The sequence below is a fragment of the Solea senegalensis genome, linkage group LG7 (genome assembly GCF_019176455.1).
Source record: "Solea senegalensis isolate Sse05_10M linkage group LG7, IFAPA_SoseM_1, whole genome shotgun sequence".
Taxonomy (NCBI): Eukaryota; Metazoa; Chordata; class Actinopteri; order Pleuronectiformes; family Soleidae; genus Solea; species Solea senegalensis.
The window spans coordinates 9636752-9652121 of NC_058027.1; the positions used below are offsets into that span (position 1 = coordinate 9636752).

A 15370-nucleotide genomic window follows, 5' to 3' on the forward strand; every position below is an offset into this window, starting at 1 on the left:
ACAGACACTTGGGGCAGGGCATAACAGCCAAAGGCTGTGACAACCGTGTTAAACTGAAGATGAAGAGCAGCCTGGCGTACGTGTCCTTGGCCTCTAAGTGAGTGAGGGTGGTGTGGATGACGGTATTACTTGCGTCTTCAGTGGAACGGTTCTGACGATATGCAAACTACAAGGTGTCCGGGATGGTCTTCTTGATGTGGGTCATGACTATCCTCTCGAAACACTTCATCACTATAGGGGTGAGTGCAATGGGACGATAGTCATTCAGGCAGGTCACAGTGTTTTTCTTTGGAAGGGGCACAATGGTGGTGGACTTGAAGCAGGTGGGAACAACAGCTTGTGCTAGTGACAGGTTGTAGATGTCGGCAAACACATCAGCTAGTTTCGATGAACAGGCCCTGAGGGCACGCCCCAAGATGTTGTCTGGTCCTCCCTGTTGGTTGGTGCTGAGGGTCTCAAAGTGGGTGTAGAACTCATTCAGCTCATCTGGTAGGGCGGGCTGGCTGGTCGCATCTACTGATGTAGCCCGTTACACTGGAAGCATATTCCTCCAAGTCCACAGTACAGTCATCCCTCATAGCAGCAGCTTTAAAGCCCACATAGACCGGAAGCTCCAATTAACGCTGCGTTTGTGTGTGTATCTGCGTCATTACCTCGTTTATGAAACCCTAAAGTTTCAGAACAAACAGTTCAGCCACTGCTGAGAAAATAGTGTTGTATTGTTTTCCTGGGCTCTGCGAAGCGGATCGGCACTTCCTTAATTTGATGTCGTCATCAAAAATCCTCACCACTCCTCTCACCACCGTAGCGCCTCCTGGTGCGGGCACTAGTCCGGGCACATCCGGTTGCGTACATTCAACCACAGAAGAAGAAGAACTACTCTCGTTGTAGCTGCTGAGATGCAGAGCATCCACCGTGCCAGAGGGGGAGCTGTGTATCTGAGAGCTGGCCTATCTATTACGTCACTTCCAGGTACCTGGCCAATCACAGGACAGTGGGAAAGCTCTCGTTGGCTGGCCAATCACAACACAGTCCACATTCTAGGGGTGTGGTTTTGGTCTGAAACAGCGCGGCTGACGAGAGCGTCAGTGAGGAGATATTTTTATCGGCTCGTTTGCAGCGATTAGGAGGTTTTTAATCATGAAAACAAGTTAATATATGTAAGTAGACCTCCATAACTAACATATATGTGTGATACAAGCATTCTATGTCACCTTTAAAAATGTCCCAATTTGTTCTCCCAAAGCAGTCCTGAAGCACCAGTTCAGTCTCTTCATTCCACACGCATTCCACACAGTAGTACTTATTGGGGGGCTTGCTTGAGGCGTTGTCTGTATACAGGGTAGAGGAAAGCTGAGATGTTGTCGGACTGACAAAAGTGAGGCCGGGGCACAGCCTTGTAGGCTCACCTTACGTTGCAGTAGACCTGGTCCAGAGTGCTGTTCTCCCTCGTCGGAAAGTTCACTTGTTAATGTTGTTTGGGGAGAACACTCTTGCGGTTACGGTGGTTGAAATCGCCGGCTGTGATGAACACCGGGTATGCGGTCTCGTGTTTGTTAATGACGTGATGCAGCAGCCTCAGTGCCGTGGCGGGATGTAAACACACAGTAAAAACACAGCATTGAACTCCCTAGGCAGATAGAAGGGTCTGCATTTCACCATTAAAAGTTCAATATCAGTTGAGCAGTGTCTTTCAACTACCTGTATGTCTGAACACCAGCTGTTGTTTACGTAAACACAGGAAAGTATGATCACTGGCCGTAATCAGCTAATTTTTGCCTATATATATTTATGTTAAATGCACCAGCCTACAGGAACTGCCATCTATGTGGTTATATTTATTTTTATATTTTTCTAGGGTAGAACCCGGTTTATTGCCCCACCATCAGTTTTAGTCCCTTGCTCAGGTAACAGTACACATGACCTATAATCATACAGACAATGTAGTCTAACAAAATGAATTTAGAATTTTAAAACATCTATACTGAAACAACTGTGTAAATATGCCAGTAATTATAAACAAGAGGGCGAAACAAGGACAAATCATTTAAAAATGACAATCCTATCAGTGGTGTGTGTTCATGATTAAAATCATTCAAGTGTTACCAAAGGGTTCATTTATTTATGAAGAATTCAATCGTCTACAGCAGTTTTTCAGCAACAGCCCAACTATTTCCTGTAAGTTTTCAGTGAAAGGTGGAAATATGTTCTACAGTTAGTGTCTGCAGAAGTTCCCAAGAGGCTGTGTTTCATCTATATCAGAAGTTTTATTCGCTAATGTTTCCTTAAAAAGTTTCCCCTTCAGAAAACTGACCGGGAGTAAAGGAGCTTGCTTATATTTTAGCAGAAGTTTTTCCTGCAAGGTCTTCACATTACCTTTGACCATCTGTTGTGGACTGTATCTCTTTCTTTGAGCTCTGTCTTATTTGTGGTATATTGTAATATTTTACCAGCTACTTACAGAATCACTGCTGCTACATATTCTTCAGTTGAGCTATTTTGTAACTCAGCAAATCTATCTATAGCTGAGACATCTGAAAGAAGAAGAGACCAAAGGCAGGAGTGTTTCTGTCTGTTGGTCTGTCTTTGTGTTCTGTTCTGTCTGAGTGTGTCATCTAACTTTTAAAAAATAGATGAGAAATTATGTTTAATGAAGCAGAATGTAGCTCTCATGGTGAACTAGTGAGAAATGCATCATACCACAGGAGGGAAGCATGTGTGTCAAGCATTTCATTTTGGATCATTGCCTCACTATGTACAGTAAATTAATATGGACAAATACGAACAGGAAATTATTTTAGCGTAATACAATAACCTATAAACCACAATAAGTTGGGTCTTTTTTTGCAAAGTGAGACATTTTATAACACCTCATAAGGGCTGTTTATTAGTTAAGGACTTATATATTCCATTGCTTTGCATCCTTTTTCTGCAAATGCCTCACTTTTGATGACATTACACCATTCACAAGTCTCTCTATGAAACATAAGCTTCTGTTTATTTTTTGTTTCCAATGCAACACATTTTTCATCACCTATCGTATGTGCTCACTTATTCTTCTCATCGGTTTTTCTGCTTATTCCCTCTTGCTGTCTCTCTGTTCACTAAGCTTTCAAAAGGAGGGGCTGAGAAACCCCAAAGCATGAATCATTAAAGGATGTGAAGAGAAAAATAGATCACTGCAGATGCACCTGCAAAAATAACAGTGTGTAATGAAGGGAAAGGAAGACAGGGACAGAAGTAGAGGGGGATGGTTCCATTTACATCCTCTCCAGGACAAAAGATTTGTGCTTATAAGTGTAGTGATTCTTTACACGTCGTAGACTTTCTCAGCACAAAAAAAGATACTAGTCCATGTAAAATTGGATTTATATATTCTGCTGAATTCAATGTGATATTATTAGCACTTAATATGTAAATACATAAGGAAAAAAGAAAATCAAAAATAGAAAATTCATAATGGCTGAATGAAAATTAAGGATGTTCCAAAACAGTTTAAGGGTTTATGCCACAGGTTGAGTTCTCATTGTCACTACTTGCTAATACATTTCATTTTTTAACCTTCATGTCTCAGGTAATATACTATCATTAAATAATAGTAAACTGACAGTGTACACAGATGGCATGAGTTGCAGCAGAGCAGCTGCATTTGTGGTGGTCCATGTTTGTCTTCACAGATAGGTGGATTTCAAATCATCTATAAATCATGGCCCAGTCATACACTGGAATTGTTACCTCATTGTCTATTACTGCCAGTCAATGTTATGTTCAACATTTCATTGTAATACTGCCAAAATGACAGATGACCGTATTTGACAGTTTTTTTAATTGGTTGTGATGGCAAACAGTTCAAGCAAGACACCTCTCAAACACTTGCTGTCCTATTGTCCTCTCATTTCTGTTTTTTTTCTCTCTCTTTTCAAGTATGAATGAAACTCTCAGACCGGTTCTCTATGCATTGTAAAAAGTAATTTTTGTTTCATAGATTTTTGATTATCAGGTGAGATGACCAATGATGTAACCTCTGGAGTCAGTGATGAGTTAAGGAGGAGAACTGAGACAATGCCTGACATCTGAACAGTAAGGCATCATCGCAGATTCTGGTGAGCGGTGTGTCAGGTCTGATACATATGGTTAATAAGCCTTGAGATAGTGTATTACACTGTTAAAAAAAAAACTGTAAAAAAACGGTAAAAGCACTGGCAGCAAAGTTTCCAAACGAATACCGTAAAATTACAGTAAATAACCGTATCACAGAACTACATACAATAACTGTAAAAATACAGGACTACATTTTACAGTCAAAATCAATTAAACTACAGTATATTATAGTTGATAAATACCAATTATAATGTAAAATAACATTCATATTATGTCAAAACACATTAAAATCAGATACCTTTCCGGTTAATCTATCTGATTTCACAGAATAAAATATTTATTTTAGGAAACAGCCAAGTCTATTTACAGTAATTTCATGTTAAAATAAATTTTTCCCCATGTGAAATAACAAAGTTATAACGTATAAAAACAAATTATTCTCATAAAACTAACGATAAATGTCTGCAAATTTACAGTATTAATCTGTCATTTTAGAGAATTAGTAGATTAAAAAACAACCATTGGACAGTGGAAAAAAGACCTACATACATTACAAATACATCAAAAATAGCTACATTTAAGGCCAATCTCTGTAAATTAAGGATATTCAGAATTTTTTTTCATGGAATGGCCTCGTCTATTTAGAGTGATTTCCTTTTTAAATATTGTTCTTTCACGTACAATGACTGAGAAATAATGTATAAAAATGCTTTAAATGCATTAAACCAATGATAAATGTCTGCCCATTTACGGTATTAATCCGCGATTTTAAAGAATTACGAGATTTAAAAATGTTCATTGGACAGTGGAAAAAAAGCATGGTACATTAAAAATACATAAAAAATAGCCACATTTAAGGCCGATCTCTGTAAGTTAAGGGTATTTAGTAGTCATTTCGTGAAACTGTCTTGTTCATCTACACTGATTTGCTGCATAATTGTGGTTTCCCCAAGTAAAAAAACAATGACACAATGTTTACAAAGACAATATTTACCTTTAATCAAATAGATATTTCTGCACATTTACAGTATTAGTTATTTAAGTGAATTGGATGATGGAACACTGTACATCAAAATACAATAACAGGTATATTTAAAGATAATATCTGTACATTTAGGGTATTAGACAGTCATTTTAGTAAACTGAACAAATAGTTAAAACATTTCATTTGACAGAAAAACAAGGATAGTAAGTCATTATACATCAAAACAGCTAAGGATGACTATTTTTTATATGAAAAGATAAAACAATTTTTCAATATTTTTAACCCTGGGCTCAAATAACATGTTTTCAGTCACGATCCCTAATAGTAGAAACAAGATAGCTCCCTGCTCCGCCCATCCAGTAACACTGGAAAGCCTCCTCCTATTCTACTGCATGGACATAAGTAACAATCTATGTTTAACTTTTTCAAAACATGACATGAGCAGTATTATCATACTGTAATCTTCAGTTATCTTGAAAAACATTGTTAAAAAAAAAAAAATGACTTGTTTTATTTTTTATATTTTTTGAATACCATGGAATTCGGAAATCTTGTTTTAATCACGAAAAACGTTTCAAACCGATTAATCAATTATTATAATAGTTGTTGTATTACTAGTATGCAGTGTGAGCTGACTGCACATACATACTTCACTCAATGTATTGCTAGCCTGATACTCAGACAGAATTGCCATTTCGATTCACTGCATTATTCAGTCTGACCGTTCTCTCATAGCAGCAGATAGTGATTAAAATCAGACATGATGACGTGGGTTTTTGTAACATATACTAGCAGAATCTACTTATTGCCTGTTATGTGCAATAAGAGTAATTTTGAGGCCTTTTTCTCGATGCAATAAATGTGTATTGGGAGCTGTACTCTTCCACAATTGTGAAGCACAGGAGCAGCTTATGAAGACAATCAACAATATTTGGACTTAAATCATGGCCATTAAACTTTGTAACCATTTCTTGCAAATTAAACAAATGTAAAAATCATATTAGGAGACATTCAATGTGGGCAATACATACTGTGCATGAGAAACAGAGCCTGATCACTTCGAACTGTCTGTTCACTTGCTTGGCTGCTGGGGCCTCCTTAAATACCTCCAATTGTCCATCTATGGAGAAAACAGGCATTTGATTAGACAATCCATGTAAACCTTTTGGCGTTATACATAAACATTCATAAGGAACTAAAATTAACATTTCAACTTTTAGCTTTTTTCTTATGGAGACATTACCAGAGTATATGCAGGAATCCTGACGTTCAGTACCTTTAAGACTTTTTGCCATTTTAACTGTGAACTGTAATCACCGACCCCTCAGTCCAACTGTGGAAAATTCAATTAATTGGACATCATTTATCAGGCTCAAACCTGTCTAAACGAGATCTCACAGCATATCATATATGCATATCAGAGCAAAAACCAAGCCATGAGGGGGAAGGAACTACCTTCAGAGCTCTGAAACAGGATTTTGTATAGGCACAGATCTGGGGAAGCCAAAAAAAAATCTGATGCATTGAAGGTTCCCAGGAGCACAGTGGCGTCCATAATTCTTAAATGGAAGAAGTTTGGAACAACCAGGGCTCCTCCTAGAGCTGGCCGCCTAGCCCAACTGAGTGACCAGGGAGGGCCAAGGGCCTTGGTAAAAGAAGTGACCAAGAACCTGATAGTCACTCTGGCTGAGCTCCAGAGATCCTGTGTGGAGATGGGAGAAACTTCCACAAGGTCAACCATCACTGCAGAAGATTTTATTTGTAGCCCTTCCCCAGATCTATGACTCAATATAATCCTGTTTCAGACCTCTGCAGGCAGTTCCCTCCACCTCATGGCTTGATTTTGCTCTGATATGCATCGTCAGCTGTGAGACCTCATATAGACAGGTGTGTGCCTTTCCAAATCATGTCAAATCCATTAAATTTACCTAGTCAAGGTGTAAACACATCTCAAAGATGACCGACATAAATGGAAGCATCCTGAGCTACATTTCAAGAGTCATAGTTAAAGGTCTGAAAACTTAGAACAATGTTAAATTTTAGTTTTATATTTTTATTAAAATTGCAAAATTTTCTAAAACTCTCTTCACTTTGTCATTATGGAGTATGGCGTGCAGCTTGATTAGATTAAATACATTTAAATGATTTTAGCAAAAGGCTGCAACACAACAATGTGAAAAAGCTGAAGGGGTCTGAATATTTTCTGAACCCATTATATCTATTTTACAAGCTAACCAGGGCCATGCAAACACATCAAGGAACATGTAAAAAAGGGCCACATGGAGGAATATTACACCAATACCACGCACCAGCATAATATACAGCACAACCAAACCATATAGTTGTATATCATTGCCCCCTACCTGATGTACAGTAACTGGAGAGGGACTATGATTTGTTTTCTATTGTGCATGTGTGTTTGTACACTCACTTTGGCTGCGCAGGGTGAAGTGTCGAGGAGTGTACGTTTTCTTGTCCACATGACTCATTCTACAGCAGGTACCATCAGTGCTAATGAAGAGAGAACCAGGTCATTATTTACATAGGATTTTTTGATATGAAAGTATATTTCACATTAATCATCACTCAATTCAGGTTGGCACAATTACAGCACTACATGTCTGCCTTGTGATCCACCTCAGTTTAACATTTCAATCCAAATGTACTAATTCACATTCAGCAGGCATCTATATCATTTAGCAGCAACAACTTGTACAGAGCAAATATACCCTGAAACAAACAACAATAGCAAGGATGCTCAGGCTACATAAAACACAGACAAATTCTCACGAGTGTTTAGCGAAATGTGAAGATCTAACCTCCAGCCAGAGCACAGTACAGCTGATCAGCGTGTGTTTTATACCGGCAAAAAAAACTTATCGTCGATCATCCTCTCAGGATGGAGTATCGGATTGCCGATCAGCACGAGCCCAGTCACAGACACTCAGAACATTTGAATCGTCGGTTAACGGTTATTAATCACAGACACAATAAGCTCCGTGTGACTTTGCTCTCCCCTTATGAAAAAAGAGCGGCTTCTAGCTAGGGAAGGCAGCAGTGAGCAGGATAACTTAGTATGCTAATGCTAGAACCAAACTAATTAATAATCTCAAGTCTGTGCGGGACTCGAGCAGGACGAGTGGGACATTACACAGAGCAGCAAACAGCAGTTTGACCGCATACAAATCACGAATAACAACTTTGAAGAACTATTATCAGCAGTGAGCAACGTCATTACAACTAACCTCTGGCCATGCTGTAAAATAAGATCGCCCGACTGCCACCAGTCACTTAGTCACAAAACCATACAAAACAATGGCTCTCTGGTAACAATAGCTAATGTATCAGAGGGATGCTAACGTTAGCTTCAAGGCTGTCTACTTGAGGTATGACATATTGAAAATATCATTCACATGCGTTATCTGGAACACTTACCACAAGCCGCTTTCAGTTGACATGTCCGCTGTGGCTTCAACCAAGATAAGACCAGCTGCAGTGTTATACATCCTTGAAGTTCATGCGTCCATGATCGCACATCTTTCACGTTCACGACTCATGACATGCCCAAACATGCAGGTTGGTTGTTATGGGCGGGACGAAGCAAACTGGAAATAGACGCCAACTTCGAAATTTGAATCTGCCTATTGTGATTGCAGGAAGTGAATAAAGTAAATAATGAGCGCAGTCTTCAAACAAAGTTGCGAGGCGTCCATGAGGGCACGTCTTTCACGTTCACGACTCATGACATGCCCAAACATGCAGTTTGGTTGTTATGGGCGGGACGAAGCAAACTGGAAATAGGCGCCAAGTTTGACATTTGAATCTGCCTATTCTGATTGCATGACGTGAATAAAGTAAATAATGAGCGCAGTCTTCAAACAAATGAAATTACAAAAGCACAAATAAACAAAGACAGTGTAGTGGCTGGGATATAGTGACAAGGATGCTTTGAGACAATACAAGCAAGAGTAGTTGGAAAACATTCAAGGAAGTATGTAGTAGAAAACGGAACTCAGCAGGGAAGACTAATACATCCTTTATTACTTTCCATCATGATGCATGACATTTATAATGGAATGGAAAGGGATTCTGGATGTTCTGGGGCAATTTGGAAGAGGGAGGAAACATGAATTTCATTAAAAAATAATAATAATGGCTCTAATTAATAATAAGATGTTTAGTTGGTAGGGAATGGGGAGCAGATAGAAATGCTTTAAGGGCTATATATATGATGGATTACTGAGATCAGTGTTTGAGTATGGTTGTGTAGTATATGGATCTGCAGCAAGCACGCATCTCAAAAAAGTTGACACACGTTAAGTCTTTAAGATTATGCACAGGAGCTTTTAAGACAACCCCGACATCAGCACTCCAAATAGAAATGGGGGAAATGCCACTAGAACTAAGAAGCATTCAGAACACATATTACTGGACCAGACCACAGGGTCATAATCAGAATCATCATTAAAACCATGTTGGGAAAAAGAGAAAGGGAACAAAAAAGCTTTGGCTGGACAATTAATCAAACAGCATCAGAACTTACAGTAGACCAACACAGCATTAGCCCAACAGTTCCACTGTCAACAATAGCACCATGGATACTTCCAGATGTTGAGCCAGAGGAATGTTGAGCCAGAATCCATATTCAATACAAGCCTACATCGACATTTTCCATAGTTGTATTCAAGAATACACAGATGCTTCAAAACACCTGTCACTAAAAAATAGGTGTCGGAGTCTACGTACCAGAATTTCAAATTAAAAAACTGAAACGGATAAGTAATACTGTCAGTGTCAGTATACACAGGAGAACTTATTGCAATTTCATTAGCAGTCCAGTGGGTGGAGAAAATACGACTACTAAGAACAATCATCTGCTCAGACTCAAGTTCATCAAATGAATGGGTCAGTATGAGGCTTTTGCAAAGCTTGATGTTGAGCTGATCATTTGAATCGGGTGTGTTGGAGCATGGAAACATCTAAAACATACAGGCCAGGGGTCCCTGAGAACTAGGATTGGGAAACACTGATCTAGAAGATGTTCCGCTCGCACTTTTGAAACAACAACAACTTCTCGATTCCCATCCCCATTCATAATGTCATAAAGCAGGTTATTTTTTCATGTCTGACATATTCTGCACATTTCAAGACGCTGAAACTGTAGAACTATGTCTATTTCCAATGAGAATAGTGCACTTTTTTTTTATTTGACATTTCACCCTTTTTTTTCAAAACTGTTCTCAGTTGAAATGGATGTAGTTCTACAGTTGTTGTTTTTTTAATGAGTTAATTAAAAAAAAAGGGTTATTGATATGGAGCCTGTCTGATTTTCCAGTTCTGCTGTTGCAGTCCCCATGGGTTCACAAGACACCATAGAATCAAACAAACCAAGACCAAGAAGGTTATACACATATTTTCCAGATTTCTAAACAAAAAAGGACTGATATATCTCGTCAACTCTGAAGATTTTCACCAGTAATGGTGGGGAAAACATCACCCATGAGCCCACTGTACTTTATTCTACATATTAATTACCCGCAATTTTAAGGAAAACACTTTGAATGACGGCGGATTTCTGTAATGTACATTTGACTTATATTATGGTTAACCATTTGTAATTTTAAGGGTACATCTTTAAACTACTGCTAATATCTGTTAATCTACAGTTATAACCATGCAAGTAACGATGCATGCTTAATGACCTGCAATTTTATGGAAAACAAAAAAGATTTCTGGAATTTTACGTACAGTTCTTTATTATTATTATTTGGAAAGATCTGTAAAATTACATCACATTTTATGTGAAATTGCATTTGAATATGAAAGAAATATGTTGCATTCCCTTTAAAAAACATAATAATAATGTAATATCATATTATGGTTAATTACTTGTAATTCTAAAGGTAAATCTTTAAATTACTGTTAGTATCTGTTATTTTAAAGTTAATACATTGTCTTATGTAAATGGTAATAAACCTGTAAATAAATGCAGAAAGTTGTATGTAAAATTACAGTTAAAGATGTACAAATAGAGTCAATTGTTATTAAAAAAACAGAATATTAATGTAATCTTACATTACGGTTAATTTACTGTAATTTTAAACATAAAACCTAAAATTACGGAAAATATCTAAAAATCTACTAGCATTTCACTGTTTTATTGGAAAACGTGAAAAATCTGTTAAAAATTACAGAAGATCTCCTGTAAAATTACATTTTTTTTTAACAGTGTAGGTCAGATGCCAGGCACCTTATCTTGGGCGGGAACCTAGAAAGGTGCCTAGTTTGTGTCTTATTGTAAGTTATGGCTCTAAATATTGAACACCAGATCTGGTTATAATAATACGTCAGTAATTAAACTTTACAGTAAAGTAAAGTTAAGATTACATTAAATTAAAAGACATCATCCCTAATGTTACAAATAAAAGCAATCCTTGTGTATATTTGGACAACATGAATAAGGATTTTATGGAACATCTGTGCAAGAGTTGTTTTTATTATGAAAGGTAATTTCTTGACTTTCAGCTTTAAGAGAGGAAGGTTAAATGACCTGCCATTAGACCACGTCTGCTTCGCCCTGTGAAGGGAAGATCAAAGAGTAATTATTCTCTCAGCTCCTGTGGTACAGTAGATGATCATCTTAGCGTCATGGTGTGCTTTTGGGTACAACATCATTAGATTTGGCTGTGGATAAGTGTTTGTTGAGAACTTTGCTGAGACCAGATTATCCCGTTAGTTGTTGTTTTTTTTGTCACATCCTGTATAACGTTTATATTTATCCAGATTGATAAACAAATATTGTGTGGACATATACTATAATGTCTGTTCTTCATCAAAATGGAAATCTCACTGTAGACACATGAAACAAGGCCCTGTATAAAATACATAGATCAGGCGTATTCTACGGCTAAACTAAGTGATTTTATTTTAAAGCAGTAATACATTTATTCAAACATACTTATGCGTAACATATTCAGCCCAATTTTTTTTCCTATGGGTAAACAGGTTACAGAAGTATTTGTAATATTTTGCAGGATCCAGATCCAGTTTTGAGGCTATTTTTATTATCATACATATCATCACCATTATTAGTATGCTATAATTAAAGTCAATATCAGTATAATGTTTTATCAACCATCTCTGCAGCTGCTTGTATAAATGACATTGTAGTTCTATAAACATGTCAATACTGATTCAGAACTGTTGTTGTGTATCTGCTCCAGGTCTCTTATTCTGTCTCTACCTCATCTCCCTCTTGTCCTTTCTCTCCCCCCGTTCAGTCCTTCACCTCTCCTTTGTCCCCAATTTTCTTCATCTACTTTCACCCCAACCGGTCGAGGCAGATGGCTGCACAGCTTTGAGTCTGGTTCTGTCACAGATTTATTCCTGTTAAAAGGGAGTGTTTTCTCTCCACTGATGCCTGGTGTTTGCTCATTGTGTGAATTGTTGGGTTTATCTGCTCTCCATGATTTTGTCTATGTACAGTGCCTTGAGATAATGTATGTTATGATCTGGCACTATACAAATAAAACTGTATTGAATTGAATTGCTGGCTGGCTGTGTAATTGCCATTGCATCACCTTGACTTTCCTACATTAGTCTACTTAATCGCTGCTTGTGCTTTGATTATAAATAAGCATAGTAAGCATTTATAATTGCTGACAACATTTAACTCTCCAGGTTCACTCAACACTGCCACATGGATGCATGTCTTCAAAATAAACTTGTAATTTAAATATATTGAGGTTTATTTGCAGTTCATATTTTTAATTATTTCGGACAATTCCCTGCAAGCTTAAATGACTACATTAATTTTTGGATAACTGTTTTGCTTTTAGAGCTGGTAAATGGTTGTGTATACCATGGTAAAGCTTAATGTCATGTGGCTCATCTCCCTTGTCTCCCTGTTAGTGCTTGTGTACATGTTGTAAGTAAGTGTGCCTCACAGCAATTGATTCCAGTGAAATGGCCTCTGACTAGATGGTGGCACTGAACCAACAGCACATATCAGTCTGTATTGATCACAATTTCTGCTCTACACAACCTTTCCATGTTTGTTTATATAGTCACCCTGGTGTGTTGACAGAGGAAAGCAATAACTGGTCAGCCACACAGGACAAGCATGTCAAACCAGGCGGAGAAAGCCCAGAGACCCATAAGTGATTAAATGTGATTCATTCAGTGTTGTCAGTTATTGATTACTGCACACATCATCAAGGTCACAAAAGTCCAGACATCTGGAGGTGTAGGTGCAAAGTTTTGCCCTTTCCCCACTTTACAGGCACTTTCAATACCAGCCTTTTTTGTATGTGTGCATAATTCAAAATTAAAAGTGGAATTGTGTGAAAGTTGGTGTGAACAATGTGGGGCAGGCCACAGACAGAGAAAGCAGTGGAAGTATAAGTATCATATCTGAACATTTATTTTTTTTAAGTGATAAGACATTATAACCCAGAGCCAAGACTTTTTTCACGCTGTAATGTTGACACTACATTTTACGACATATATTGATATATATATAACTCATAAATGATATATAATCTGAACTATTAACATTTCAGCCTCATGTCATCACGACAATGTAACTGTGATTCATTCTACACAATATGTGCTGCTTCCACACTCACACGTTTATGTTGGAATATTAAATAAATAAATACAATTAAAAAATGTTGATGTGACTGAAAACCTTGCTTTTCTCATTCAGTGATAGGTTCTGCAATAACTCTCTTCTTTTGAAAGCAATTTTCTGAGGCTAGATTATGGTTTTGTTCTCTTAACAAAGATCAATTTGATGACTTGGAGTTGTTTTAACAAGCATTGCATGTCTATTACCATCTTCAGGGAAATAAGACTTAAATCAAAGGTAATCATTTGGCGTATTTCCACCGGCTCTACTCGCCTCGCCACGTCACGGCACTTTTTTAACCTTAAATTTAGGATTGTTTTTGCCATAATATAAGTGGTCTGGGTCATGGCATAGTTGGTCTCTCCATCAGTGATTCACATACCACTTGGCTAAACAGATTCAAGTGTTGTTTCTGTCAAGACAGATGGTCATCAAGTCGAGAAAAGTGCAGTACAAATGTGCAGTATTTATATCTTCTCTTCCTGCTTTAGTCAAGTCCTGCAACACAAGCCCTCCAAATTTATATCACAGCCTAGTCTTCACTTTGCATCTGCACTATCATTAGATTCATCATTCTTCATCCTCCAATCATCAACCACTGTGACAAAAACAGAACTGATATAACTGCTATTGTATTAATCAGTTGTTTATTCATTTATTTCTTATTCCACTACTACTTTTACAGTTAGCAGTTCTACCTTGCAGGTGATACATCGAAACATTCATCCATATGCAAACTATTCAAATCTGGTTACAATAGAATAGAATAGAAAAGAAAAGAATAGAATATAATAGAATAGAATATAGAATAGAATATATTTATTTGTCATTGTAACAGGTTTAGTACAAAGTAATTTACAGTGATGTGAGGCAAACATTAATCACCTTTGCCTGCTTTTATGGTTGTCTAAAGGTGTGAGCGAGTGAGTTCTGGCTGGCTGGCGAGTTAGTTAGTTAGTTGGTTACCTTGTAAAACTAATTACTTGGTGCCTAGCTCTGCACATATGCAGTCTCTCCCATACTCTTCATCATGACCACCACATCTATAAAAGCTGTGCTGTCAGATATGGATTCAGGGGTCACAAAAGGCTTGAGGGCATTTCTGCTAAAGGAATATAGAGAGCCTTGAAAAAGCAGCCAGCCACACAATTCTTCCTGAGCGCACCTGTTGATAGACATCTTCACTTGAGAATAAGGTATTGTGTCTCTTTCTGACTTTCTGTGATAAGGAACAGGATATAATTTCTTTCCCCTCTTTTTATGTGAAAAAAAGTTCTGTGTTCACGTTCTGTGAAAGGTGAATATGGTCGCTGCTGCAAACATGACTTGAAAGACAATAGCTTTTAAGACCATTGGATGAGCAGAGATGTCCAATGGGGTAGGCTCGAGATCCCCATGATTTAGAAATGGATGCATGATTGACAGAGTGGATAGATGGGAATAAAACTGTGTGGCAACTGGTTGTAAAGGTCAGCTAAAGGTCCTAGTTAATTTGTTACTGTTGTTACTTATTCAACTGGACAGACAGACAGATAAACAGATCAATTACATAACATTTACATACAAATGCAATGTTTTATAAAAGTTACATTTTCATTGTCACAATTATCAATTATCATTTAAGAGGCCTGGTCCTATCTCACTTATATGTGAGA

The 15370-nt window shown here is 37.6% G+C and overlaps 1 long non-coding RNA gene across 1 annotated transcript; it reads right to left on the reverse strand.

The window, feature by feature from the left end:
- Positions 1-5075: 5075 nt before the first annotated feature.
- On the reverse strand, positions 5076-8856 carry LOC122772116. Its single transcript, XR_006360745.1, has 3 exons — positions 8522-8856; positions 7518-7597; positions 5076-6206 (listed from the first exon to the last, which is right to left on the reverse strand). It is a non-coding gene; the product is annotated as an uncharacterized LOC122772116 (long non-coding RNA).
- Positions 8857-15370: the final 6514 nt, after the last annotated feature.